Source organism: Nomascus leucogenys, chromosome 11 (assembly GCF_006542625.1).
Source record: "Nomascus leucogenys isolate Asia chromosome 11, Asia_NLE_v1, whole genome shotgun sequence".
Lineage (NCBI taxonomy): Eukaryota > Metazoa > Chordata > Mammalia > Primates > Hylobatidae > Nomascus > Nomascus leucogenys.
Window position 1 is genome coordinate 111,173,915 of NC_044391.1, and position 12,305 is coordinate 111,186,219.

At 35.6% G+C, this 12,305-nt stretch overlaps 1 protein-coding gene across 1 annotated transcript in view; it reads right to left on the reverse strand.

The window, feature by feature from the left end:
* The window catches only part of P3H2 (prolyl 3-hydroxylase 2), a 175,626-nt gene that overhangs the window by 114,687 nt on the left and 48,634 nt on the right, over positions 1-12,305 (reverse strand). The window lies entirely within an intron of this gene.

Below are 12,305 nucleotides of genomic sequence, written 5' to 3' on the forward strand. Positions count from 1 at the left end.
GCCAGTTTCCTGCTAAGGACACTCATATCCCTTAGCCTTGCCTCCTTCTAACTCAGGCAAACTGGTGCCAGATATCATGTACTGTCCTAAGAAGTCTTTAAGGGTTTCTTATTGCCTTCAAAAGAAAGAGGTCATGATGAAATGGAAAGAACAGATGCTAGGATCCACAAAGGCATGAATTCAAATCCTAGTGGATTACTAAATGACTTTGAGAAAGTTTCTCAGTCTGTCCAGGCTTTTTTTTTTTTTTCTTGGTAGAACACAAAACATAACTACTATTTGTGGTTGTGAGAGTTACATGAGAAAAGTATATAAAATTCCTAGCATATATTAGGTACTTAATACATGGTAGTTGGATTTTCTTTCTCCTCAAGGTCCTCCATGATATGCTAACTTACTTTTCCAACCTCAGCTTACTTCTACCCTTCAACGGGCAAAATCAAAGATAATTAAACTCTTTCCTCTAAAATTCTCCCCTAGCCTTCTTAATCCTTCATCACAGTCACTTTATATCAATTGTGTTCATATGCTATCCATCCTTCAAAATTAAACTGCAATACTATCTCTTTGCTCTCAAACTCTTCCTTATTTGCTTCAACCCTAATATTACCCCCTGTATCCATGGATCCTTATAATTACTTGTCTTTTGGCACTTCCTGTGTCCTATATCATAAACTAATGTGTATGACAAATCCCCTCCCAACACAATCCTTGATGCAAGCATCATTTATTTAATGCTCTAGTCTCAAATTTCCTTGCACGGAATATCCCCATTTAATAAATTCAAATTGAATAAGTAATTTTTCACTCTTAAGAACTAGCTCTAATAACTAAAACTGTGGCCCATACATTACCCACTGCTTTATCACTAAATGTAGAATATCCACACTTATAAGTAGTGGACTTAATAGGTGTCCAGTGAATACTTACTGATTAATAATAAGCCTGGCACTATTATTATGTATAAGCATTGCATTTTGAAATAAACCCAGACTTCCTTTGTTGGAATCCCAGCTTTCCTTCTAACTAGTGACATAACCTTGGGCAAGTTACTCAGTCTCTCTGTGGCTTGCTTTTATCTTCTGTAAAATGGAGTTAATAATAGTATCTTGCATCAGTGAGATAACGTTATTCCCCACCTATACAATCTCACATTTACAAACTCCATACCCTAACCACCACCAAGAACTTGAACAGGAAGCAAGACCCTGGCATAATGAACTGGTGGGAAAAGAATACCAGAATGGGATAACACCAGAAGTGGGGGCGAGAATGTGGAGCAGGCAGTAGTTGAGGGCCATGAGCAAATTCTATTGAATAATTTTGTTTATGATTAGCTCTGAGCTTTCATTATTAAGACTTTTAATCAATCAGAGAAGTTATATAAAGCTATTCTTCTATTAAGCCAGTGTATTTGGGCCCAAACCACTTTCCCCAACAAATGGCTCCTGAGATGTTTTAGTTTAAATTTAGGAGTTCTACTTTTTACAAATGGCTTCATAATCTATGAAAATGGTGCCATGGGGTGAGCACAACTACTGGTAAATCATAAGCTGCTTCTAGTTAGTTAGTGCTGGAGAGTCTGCAGATAGCAAGGGCTGTGGATTATTAAAATATGATCAGTAATCTGACATAAAGAGACAGTATTAATCATTTCCATGCCTGAGCACAGCATCCTACTTGTCAGCACTCCACAGGCAAAAGCAAATGTTCTTGGGAAAAAGGCATTTTGCTAAACTTTTGCTCCGGTCAATACATTTGGCTATTGCATTACAGACAGTACTAACGCTTCTCTTTAAATAGGACAACCACATCAGACACTGCTTGGTACAAAAGTTATTTTTAAAAATCATATCTGCAGTTGCTTTCAGACTTCCATTTTTTAAGTTTAAAAGCTTCCCTTTGCATGATTAATGTGTGATTAAATACCAGCTGTGTGCTTTGTTAGAGATTCAGATAATAGTGCTTCAATACAATTTCCACCCTTGATGTTCTGTGACACATAAATGTGTCAAAGTCTCCTCACAACCACTGTGGTGGTGGCTGTAATTATAATGTTTATTTTTGGAGTGAGTGAAGCCTGTATGGTGACCATTAGAGACTTCCGAGCTGCCTCTGGAACATAAGATGTTACCTCAGGATATGCAGAAAGGGATTGGGAGGAGACAGGCAGAGGCTTTAAAGACAGCAGCCAATTCCTCACTTTCTGCAAGAAATGAATTTGAAGAGCCTCCTCGCTCTTTTCACCATGAGTTAGATTTGAGAATGTTTGTACTTAACTATATATCTATTTAAACATTTAAATTTAAATAAACATTTAAAAAATCATTTTAGAATAAACATTCTTTTTTGTTTGTTTGTTTTTTGAGACAGGGTCTCTCTGTTACCCAGGCTGGAGAATAGTAGGGCAATCGTAGCTCACTGTAGTCTTGACCTGCCAGGCTCAAGTGATCCTCCTGCCTCAGCCTCCCAAGTAACTGTGACTACAGGCACACACCATCACACGTAACTTTTTTTTTTTTTTTTAATTTTTAGTAGAGAAGAGGCCTTACTATGTTGCCCAGGGTGAACTCCTGTTGCTCAGTTCTTGAAATCCTGAGCTCAAGTGATTCTCCAACCCTGGCCTCCCAAAGTGCTGGGATTATAGACAGGAGTCACTGAACCCAGCCAGAATAAATATTCTTAATAACTAAATTCTTGGCTACACTTTGGTAATTTTGTTTCTGATCCTTCTTAGGGAGTGAGTCAATAAATAGGGCTGTGCTGGAAGGGCTAGGCTGATAGCTGCTCAGTAAATCTCATCAGGGTATGACTCTTCTGAATCTGAAATTGACAGGTTTAAACAAGGGGATATTTTGTAATTTAAGATATATTTAAATAACAGCTGATGTACATTTCCAGTCTTTGTGCATTCACATATATATTTATCTATTTAGCCTATTTTTATTGAGACAATGGTATGCCAGATACTCTGAAAGGCACCAGTGACAAGTGGAGAGCAAAAATTGGTATACTCTGAGGCTTCACTGAAGTAATAGTCTAAATGTATATATTTATAATAACAAAGATGTCTATATTTGAAAAATATAAAATTTGAGTCATTCCATATAGTTTTGAAAATCCCTCCTAAATTAACATGCTGTCTTAAGCATTTTCCTGGCAGCAGGAAATAACAGGACATATCAGAGGCTATAAGATAAGCCTTCTTGTTTTGTGTCAGCCAGTCTTCTGATACACAACAAAATCAAAATGTAAAGCAGGTTCATTAGGCACAAACAGTAGACTGCAGGGGCTGTTCAGCTAATTCCATCTTCTAGGAAAAGCCTGTTGTTGCATAAAGAGTTTGGGCTCTTGGTTTCTGGTAGGCTGGCTCTCCATAATTGGAGGACTCCCTGCCTAAAAACTGCTTATGCCAGAAGGCATTGATGTCCAAGGTCTCCAGGAGAGCACTGTCTCCATTAAAAAACTGAGTCTCCCTAAGGCAATGACAGCATTTCAGAGTCTGTCTAGTTGTTCACTAAACTTGCTTCCCTGTCATCCTGGGCAAAAAGTGAGGCAATATTGTCCAGCCCTTTTGCATTAATGTGGCCACAAGACTGAGTTATACATCAGAATATGGATGCAGGTGATACATGTCATTCCCAGGCTTGGCCCATAAAAACCTTCCATGGAATCCATTACCCTCCCTCCCTTCCCTTGTCTATCAACTGGTTGATCAGTGTCAATACCCAGGAGGATTTTGAAGCCATTTGTTGAAGATGTCAGAGGAAGAGTACTCCTCCCCATCACCCAACACCTCTTGAACTTTATATGAGAAGTAAACTTTGTTTTAAGCCACTGAGATTTAGGAGTTTCTCTTTTACAACAGTCAGTGTTATGTTAATCAGTAACGACACAGAGTTTTTTTTTTCAGTACCTGCTCCTATAGAATTACTTTCTAACTGAAGACTCTCTCTAGCCAAAGTCTTAGTCAATACAGGATTCAAAAAAATATTGTTTGGCTTATTTTGTCATTTTCTTAATTATATGAAATGTCCTACATGTATTTGGTCATCATATCTGCCTCTGTTACCGAGATATAAGTAAGCCATTGTGGGCTAGTGCAATAGCCTCCTATTTGGTCTTTCATCAGTCTCCCCTCCAATAATCTATAATTTATAAAAGTTTATGAAACACTTTTTGATGTAGACATTTAAGGCTATGAACTTTCCCCTTAGCACCACCTTTGCTGTATCCCAGAGACTTTCGTAGGTTGTATCACTATTGTCGTTCAGGTAGAAGAATTTTTAAATTTCCATCTTGATTTCATTGTTGGCCCAATGATCATTCAGGAGTGTGCTATATAATCTCCATGTATTTGCATGGTTTTGAAGGTTCCTTTTGGAATTGATTTCCAATTTTATTCCACTGTGGTCTGAGAGAGTACTTGATATAATTTCAATGTGGAACAGATCCAAATGCCCATCAATAAATTAGTAGATAAAGAAACTGTGGTGCATATATATATATATATATATATATGATGGAATATATATATATATGATGGAATATATATATATATATGATGGAATATATATATATGATGGAATATATATATATATGATGGAATATATATATATGATGGAATATATATATATGATGGTATATATATATGATGGAATATATATATATGATGGTATATATATATGATGGAATATATATATGATAGAATATATATATATGATGGAATATATATATGATGGAATATATATATGATGGAATATATATATATGATGGAATATATATATGATGGAATATATATATGTGATGGAATATATATATGATGGAATATATATGATGGAACATATATATATGATGGAATATATATATGTGGTATATATATATATATATATATATGATGGAATACTACTCAGCCATAAAAAGGAATGAATTCATGGCATTCACACCAACCTGTATGGGATTGGAGACTATTATTCTAAGAGAAGTAACTCAGGAATGGAAAACAAAACATTGTATGTTCTCACTCATAAGTGGGAGCTAAGCTATGAGGATGCAAAGGCATAAAGATGACAAAATAAACTTTAGGGACTTGGGGAAAGGATGGGAAGTGGGAAAGGGATAAAAGACTACAAATTGGGTTCAGTGTACACTGCTCAGGTGATGGTTGCACCAAAATCTCACAAATCATCACTAAATAACTTACTCATGTAACCAAACACCACCTGTTCCCCAAAATCCTGTGGAAATAAAAAAATGTAAAAAAGAATGCAATATAAAAAAGTTTATGAAAAAAATCTGATAGTGAAATCCCTCTACTTAAAATAATTTGGGACTTACTATCTATAGTCCAAATTTCTTAATATGTCATTAATCAACAATCAGACTCCAACCCAGAGCTCTAGCCCTGTCTATTCATGGCTCCCTGAAAAAGTCAGACAGCCCCTCATCTGTGCTTTTGCTCATGTTGTTCCTTCTGCCTAGAGTGCCTTCTCCTTCCACCTTTCCAGATCCAGCTCAAATGTCACTTCCTGGGTAAAGCTTTCTTTGACAGTCACTGGATGAACAATAATTCTCTCTGCTACATTCACACATAGTTTATTCTTTTTTAATTTTTTTTTTTAGTAGAGATTGGGTCTTGTTTTGTTGCCCAGCCTGGTCTCAAGCTCTTGGGCTCAAGTAGTCCTCCTGCCTTGGCCTCCCAAAGTGCTGGGATTACAGGTGTGAGCCACCACACCCAGCCTTATTCTTACATTTACCTATTATTTGTGTATTTTTGTAGATGTCTCTACTATCAGATTCATAGCTTTTTGCAGACATGATTTGAGTCTAATCCATCTTTCAGGCTCAAGGCATTCAGGAAATATTTACTAAAAAAAAGTAAAGGAAGAGAAAGGGGAAGGAGGAAGTGGGAGGAATATGAATTATCAAGTGGTCTTACTGTACGGAGGAACTAGGAAGAGAAAGCGGAAGGGAAGGGAGGAATATGAAATCAAGCAGTTTGTACGAGAAAGGAAGGAAGGAGGAAGCGGGAGGAATATGAATCATCAAGCAGTCTTCCTGTACTGAGGAATTAGGAAGAGAAAGGGGAAGGAGGAAGCGGGAGGAATATGAATTATCAAGCAGTCTTCCTGTACCGAGGAATTAGGAAGAGAAAGGGGAAGGAGGAAGCGGGAGGAATATGAATCATCAAGCAGTCTTTCTGTACCGAGGAACTTGAGCTCCATGTTTCTTCCACAGAAGCAAAGAGACAAATCCTTGAATGACCTCCATACCCCTTTTACTAATTATTTCCCTCATACACCCAAAACAAAATGAAAACAAAGAGTTAGTCACTCGAAATCTCCCTATGACAAATTCTCAGATAAATGCTACCATTCTATGTTATCTCAATTTCTCTAGAGTTTTTCTTTTGAATAACTAGTGATTCTGTGTCACTCTCTGGTATATTAATTTAAAACAAATCTCCTCTTCACCTCCCTTCCAGCCATAAAATTCTACATATGGTGCTGGCACATTTACCTACTAAGCATATACTTTTGATTCTTCTTCTCCTCCTCTTGTTTGTTAAAAAGTTTTAAAATTATTTATGAAATCTTTCTTGGGGGGGAATATTTTCTTTATTCTTAAGTATACAAAAATTATTTCTCTATATCTGGAATCCAATAAAAAGATAAAATACTGCATTTCATTATTTACATAATAAATCCAAGTACAAGTTGTGTGCATCAGCATCTCAATATTTAAGCTGAAAAATGAATTTGAAAAGAAGACCTAAGAAAAAAATGTACATAGTTATAGCAATTTAAATATAAAAATTAGGCTTCATCCACAAATAGCATGAGTTAGATTTTTCATATGATAATAAAATATACAACATTTTTATTTAATTTTAAGTCAAATTTATGCTTAAAATATTTGTACAATTTTTTTCAAATCAAGAAAGGTTAAGATGAATGGGATAGTATAATCTCACGTCTGAATTACATTGTTTATAAAAATTTTCTAAGATAAATCTTATAAATCACTTATAATTTTCTCCAAACATTTAAAGAGGATACATTGTTAGCAAACATTTGAAAGGACCTTCAAAAGAAAACCAATCTGGTTGAATTTCAACAATAATTAAAATGAAAAACAACAGCTAAGTAACAAGTACTGAAAAGAAGGTTGGGAAATCTACCTTGTCCCATCCTCTGAAATATTACTAGATTCCAGATACCTTAACCTCGACAGCCACTCTATAAGTGGCCAAGCGGTCTGGTCACATGAGGGTGGACTCAGCCCCCTGGCCACATACATACGTTGGTGGGAAGTTACCCCACACCCTTTGTCTCGCACAAAAGTTATTGGGTCTTAAAACTGCTAGATTTGGTAAATTAGGCTTACTCTAAATCTTTAGTGGTATCAAAACTGAACAGTTACTAAGGAGCTGGCAAAAATACATAGAGTAAATCTATGTAGGAGATTTGTTTTCTTTGAAAAACTACTGTTTGCCCAGTTCATTCCTGGATGAAGATGGACGAGTAGAAAGAGCTGTTTGCTAAAAGCTGAAGTTGCGGTTTCCTGAGTGAGAAGGCTTATCACTTAAAAGAGTCACCGATTTTGACAGCTATTTGCTGATCTACATAATGTGTTTTCTTCTTTGGCAATAATTTTCAGCTTCCCTACATACAGATGCTTTTGCACACAAGAAATTCAAACCAATATATAATTTGTAAGACTTTTACAAAAAAAAATTGCAAATACAAAAAAGAGAAAAATCACATTTAATATCCTATTACAACCAACTAAACGTTTGCTATCGATACCATCCCGTGTTTGGTAGTATACTGAAAAACCACGGGAAAAAATGTTTTATATGAGTGAGGTCAGTATTTTCATAGGTAGCACCTTAGTTCATTCTAACAAAAATTCTGGTATATTAATCCAAGATAGCCTCACCTATCTGTGCCTTTCACATGGTAAAGTTCAATAAATACTTAGGTAATTAAGGATTAAATATCTATAGGCTCAGCTCCAGACCCTAGAGTGTCTTCTGAATAAACTATACCAACAAGAAAAAGTCTATGATGACAGTCTCGGTTTCTCTACTGGGACATTGCTAAGACTTGGGTTTCCAATAAAAGGATATAGCTACCTTCAATATGAGGCCTAGTTAACTTACCAACCCCACTGAGTCAGCATCTTTTGACATTTCACTGATTTCAGGAATAGAAAAAATTGAAGGTTCACAGTCCCTAGAAATCTTCTCCTAGTCTCAGTGTAAATCTTATATATTTGATGGGATGTTTTAAACTTCTCCCATAAATGAATCTCCTCTCCAGCCAAACAGAACTTCTCTGTAAAATTTACAGCATGTTTACCTTTTTTTCTTTTCCCAGTCCTCTTCATGTTTAGCTCTGTGTGTTAAAATTCTACCCATATCTTTAGCAACCAAGATGCTGAGGCACATCAACTTTCAGAGGGCCAGTAAAGGAACCAACAAACAAATAGAGAGAAAATGTCCAGTTAAATAGAAGGAAATCTAGCGAGGGTGGGAAGAAATGTCCAAAGAAGAAAGGGTTTCAAGATGCAAGGTCATGAAAGTGAAATAGTGCTAAAAGGCCAAGAAAGCTGATGGCCAGTAACTGACCATTGGCTCTAGCAAAGGGTAGACAACTGGAAACGTTTATGAGTGACATTTCAGAGCAGTGGTGTAGATGGAAATCCAATTAGCATAGATTGTGGAGAAAACTGGGGGTAAAGCCAGCAAGTGTAGACAAGTTTTTTTTTTTCTTCTTCTTCTTTTTAAGTTGTGGTAACAGAGAAGTGAGGTGAAAGGTGGTTTACTTGTTTTAAGATGGGTGCATTAAGGTTGTGCTGCTGGCAATCACGGGGTGGCTATAGAGAAACTGATGACACAGGAAAAAAGAAAAAAAGGATAATTCCAAGCATGAAGTCCTTATGAAGGCTAGCGGAAATAGGTCAGATCCAGGGATTTAGTCAAAAATGTTGAACTTGTATTGTTCTTACATAGAGATTTATTATTATTGTTATTATTATTACTTACTATTGAGAGAGGAAGAGAAGCAGATTTTGGCGAAGTGCACTGGAGAAATTGATGGTAAGAGGATAGGATTATCCTCATCTGATCTATCTTGTTTTCTTAGAAGTCATAGTACATAGGAAGATATAGAAGGGGTTCTAGTAAGCATCAGGTTCAACTTTCTTGCCTTGCATTTGGGGTAACTGAGTCACAGGAATATCAAGTGAGTTCCTAAAGTCATAAAAATGTGAAAGTGTCCTTAATGAGGGTATCCAGGGTCATCTAGCCTTGAAGCTTCCTCTCATCTTTTCCGGCGTTATAATCATAGTGCTGTAATCAAGAGGACACTGTCCAAGGAGGGAGTGGTCACAGTTACATCAAAGAGGCAACAACTTACAAGACAAAACATTCTGACTATCTATATGTAGCCAATTCCCCTTCTCACATTAAAATTCTTATTACTAACAATCCATATTAACAGCCAGTATTCTCAAAAAAGCTATCTTTAGTTAAACAACACATTGTCTGCCTGAAATGGGAATTTCCATTACCTCAAACTTGCCTTAAATTCCAGCCCCTTGCTACAGCTTCAATTTTCACGCTTATGCATTGCTCACACTTCATTAACTCCTGTTAATTGGGAAAAAATGTTGTTCTTTTAGCTGACCCGACCAGAACATCATAATCATATTACATGTAGGCTGCACACAGTCTTTTTAAATGACTTAAAGCAGAATAAATTAAATGAAGGAAAACAATTTATTAGAACAATTTTATTCCGGATTATAAAACATTTTCCACTAGCTTCTAAGATATTCATCAAATCCGAAGTATCTAATTTTCTCAATAAATACTATTATGTTACAGGATGACATATTTGCATTGAAACTGATGAACCAAGCAAATCCCTGTGACACTGACTTTAGCTATTATGGTTTGCTTCAGGCACTCAGATAGTATCCAAATATTTACTAGGTAAACGTTGAAATAAATACCCTTCAAAGGGCCTACATTAATTTTGAAATGTCTTATTACAAGCCACAATAAATAGACTTTTCAATGCCAGTCCTTAAAAAGAATCTGTCACCTAGAATAAATATTGAATTAAAACTTAAAATATATTTAAGTTCTTTCCTGGCAAATCAGTGAAATCTACTCGTAGTTCTAGAAACATGTAAATCCAATCAGCTTCCATACTAATTCTGAATAACATTAATCACTAAGCAAATATTAGTTAATAGCCACTATAAATTGTAGTAGAAAAGTTAAAAATAAGGCAATTAATTGTATTCCAAATTATTCCAATGAAGAATTTAAAAGCACGATTGTGCTGTTTTACTCTTTTCCATTTGAGGAAAGATCATAGTCACCAACTTATTGTGCTATTCATGGGTTTTTCCTAGGCATATACATATTGAAATAAAAAAGAAAAAGCTGCAGATGTTAAAGAGTCATTTGAGAGTGATGAAAAAGAACATTTCTTTTTAGTATCTAGGATTCATGTCAAATTAGTTCTGGTAAGTCTGTTGATCTCAGCTATGATTATAGGTGATCAATAATTGAAAAGACAATGAGGAACTGGAAACAGTACCTGCATACCTATCTATAAACAAACTAACATAGCAATTAGAAAAATACTTCAATAAGATGGACAAAAGACATAAACAATGAGCAAGAAACATATTTAAAATTTTTTATATTGATAATAAAAGATGCATATTAAAACAAGATGAAGGTTTTTTTGAGACAGAATTTTGCTCTTGTTGCCCAGGCTGGAGTGCAATGGTGCCATCTCGGCTCACCACAACCTCCACCTCCCAGGTTCTCCTTTCTCAGCTTTCTGCATAGCTGGGATTACAGGCATGATTACAGTGATTCTCCTGTCTCAGCTTTCTGAGTAGCTGGGATTACAGGCATGCGCCACCACGCCTGGCCAATTTTTTGAATTTTTAGTAGAGATGGGGTTTCACCATGTTGGCCAGGCTGGTCTCGAACTCCTGACCTTAGGTGATCTGCCCACCTCGGCCTCCCAAAGTACTGGAATTACAGGCATGAGCCACCGTGCCTGGCCAAAATGAAGTTTTAATCCATCAAATTTTAAGTATCTTTTATTTAAAGTATAATTTAGAGCATTGGCAGTGGCTCTGGGAATCAGAGAATCTCATCCACTGTTGTTTAGAGTATTATATGGTACCAACTTTCTAAAGGATGATTTAGCAATATATGTCAAATATATTAAAGTGTGTTTACTATTTAATCCAGCAATTCTACTTCTAAGGATGTACTTAAAAATTTTTAAAAACTAATATTCAGATACAACAGTGACCATCGAGCAATATTTATTAGTGCAAAACTGCACACAAATAACTAAAAATCAGTATTTATTAAATAGAGGCCAATATGTTCATATAACAGTTATACTACAGCTATTCAAAAATTTTATAAGTATCATTTTATTTTTTTAATTAATAAAAGTTACTAAACAACATGAACAATGTAATTCAAACAATTGTTTAAATTTATATGTACATGTGGCATATGTGCATTTCAAATGTGATACTGGAAAATGTTATCGATGATTATTTCTGGATGATGATGTTGAATACTGATTTCTGAGATTTGTTATCTATACTTTGCTTCTCTATATTTTCCAAATTATCTACCATGAACATAAATTATTCCAGAGAAAGTAAACATCATTCTTAAACCACTATTGTAACAGTCTCATATCAGAGTACCATATCTCCTGTACCATTTTAACTGCATTCATATCACTTTAAAAATCACAAAACAAAGTCAAGTGGTATATAAAGAGGTAATAGAAACAGTAGTTTGTGATCAATGTGGTGAAAATATTTATTATCAGAATTTGGCACTTAAGAACAGATACATCTAATTTGGAATTTTAGTCTTCATTAAATGGATGCTCACCTTGTGATTTATAATCAATGTACTTTTCTGTGTGTTTGTTATGCTTCAATTAAAAAGATTACAAGTAACTCCAGCCTGTTATTTCTTAGATTCACAACAAAGCTGGCAGGAAACCCAAGAGGTCATTTCCATCCTTTCATCCCATTTCTTCAGTTCTACAGATAAGAAGTGCTGCGATCCTTGAGTATCATTCCATTGCCACGCAGCCCTGATAAAAGCCCTCTTCCTCAAAATGAGCCATAAACAATCTGCTTGTTTTCAACTTCCAGGCGATTCTGAGCTCATCAGTTACAGGCATGCTTGAGCATAGATGGTAAGAGGGTCATTAACCACCAAGGCCTAGAGTACA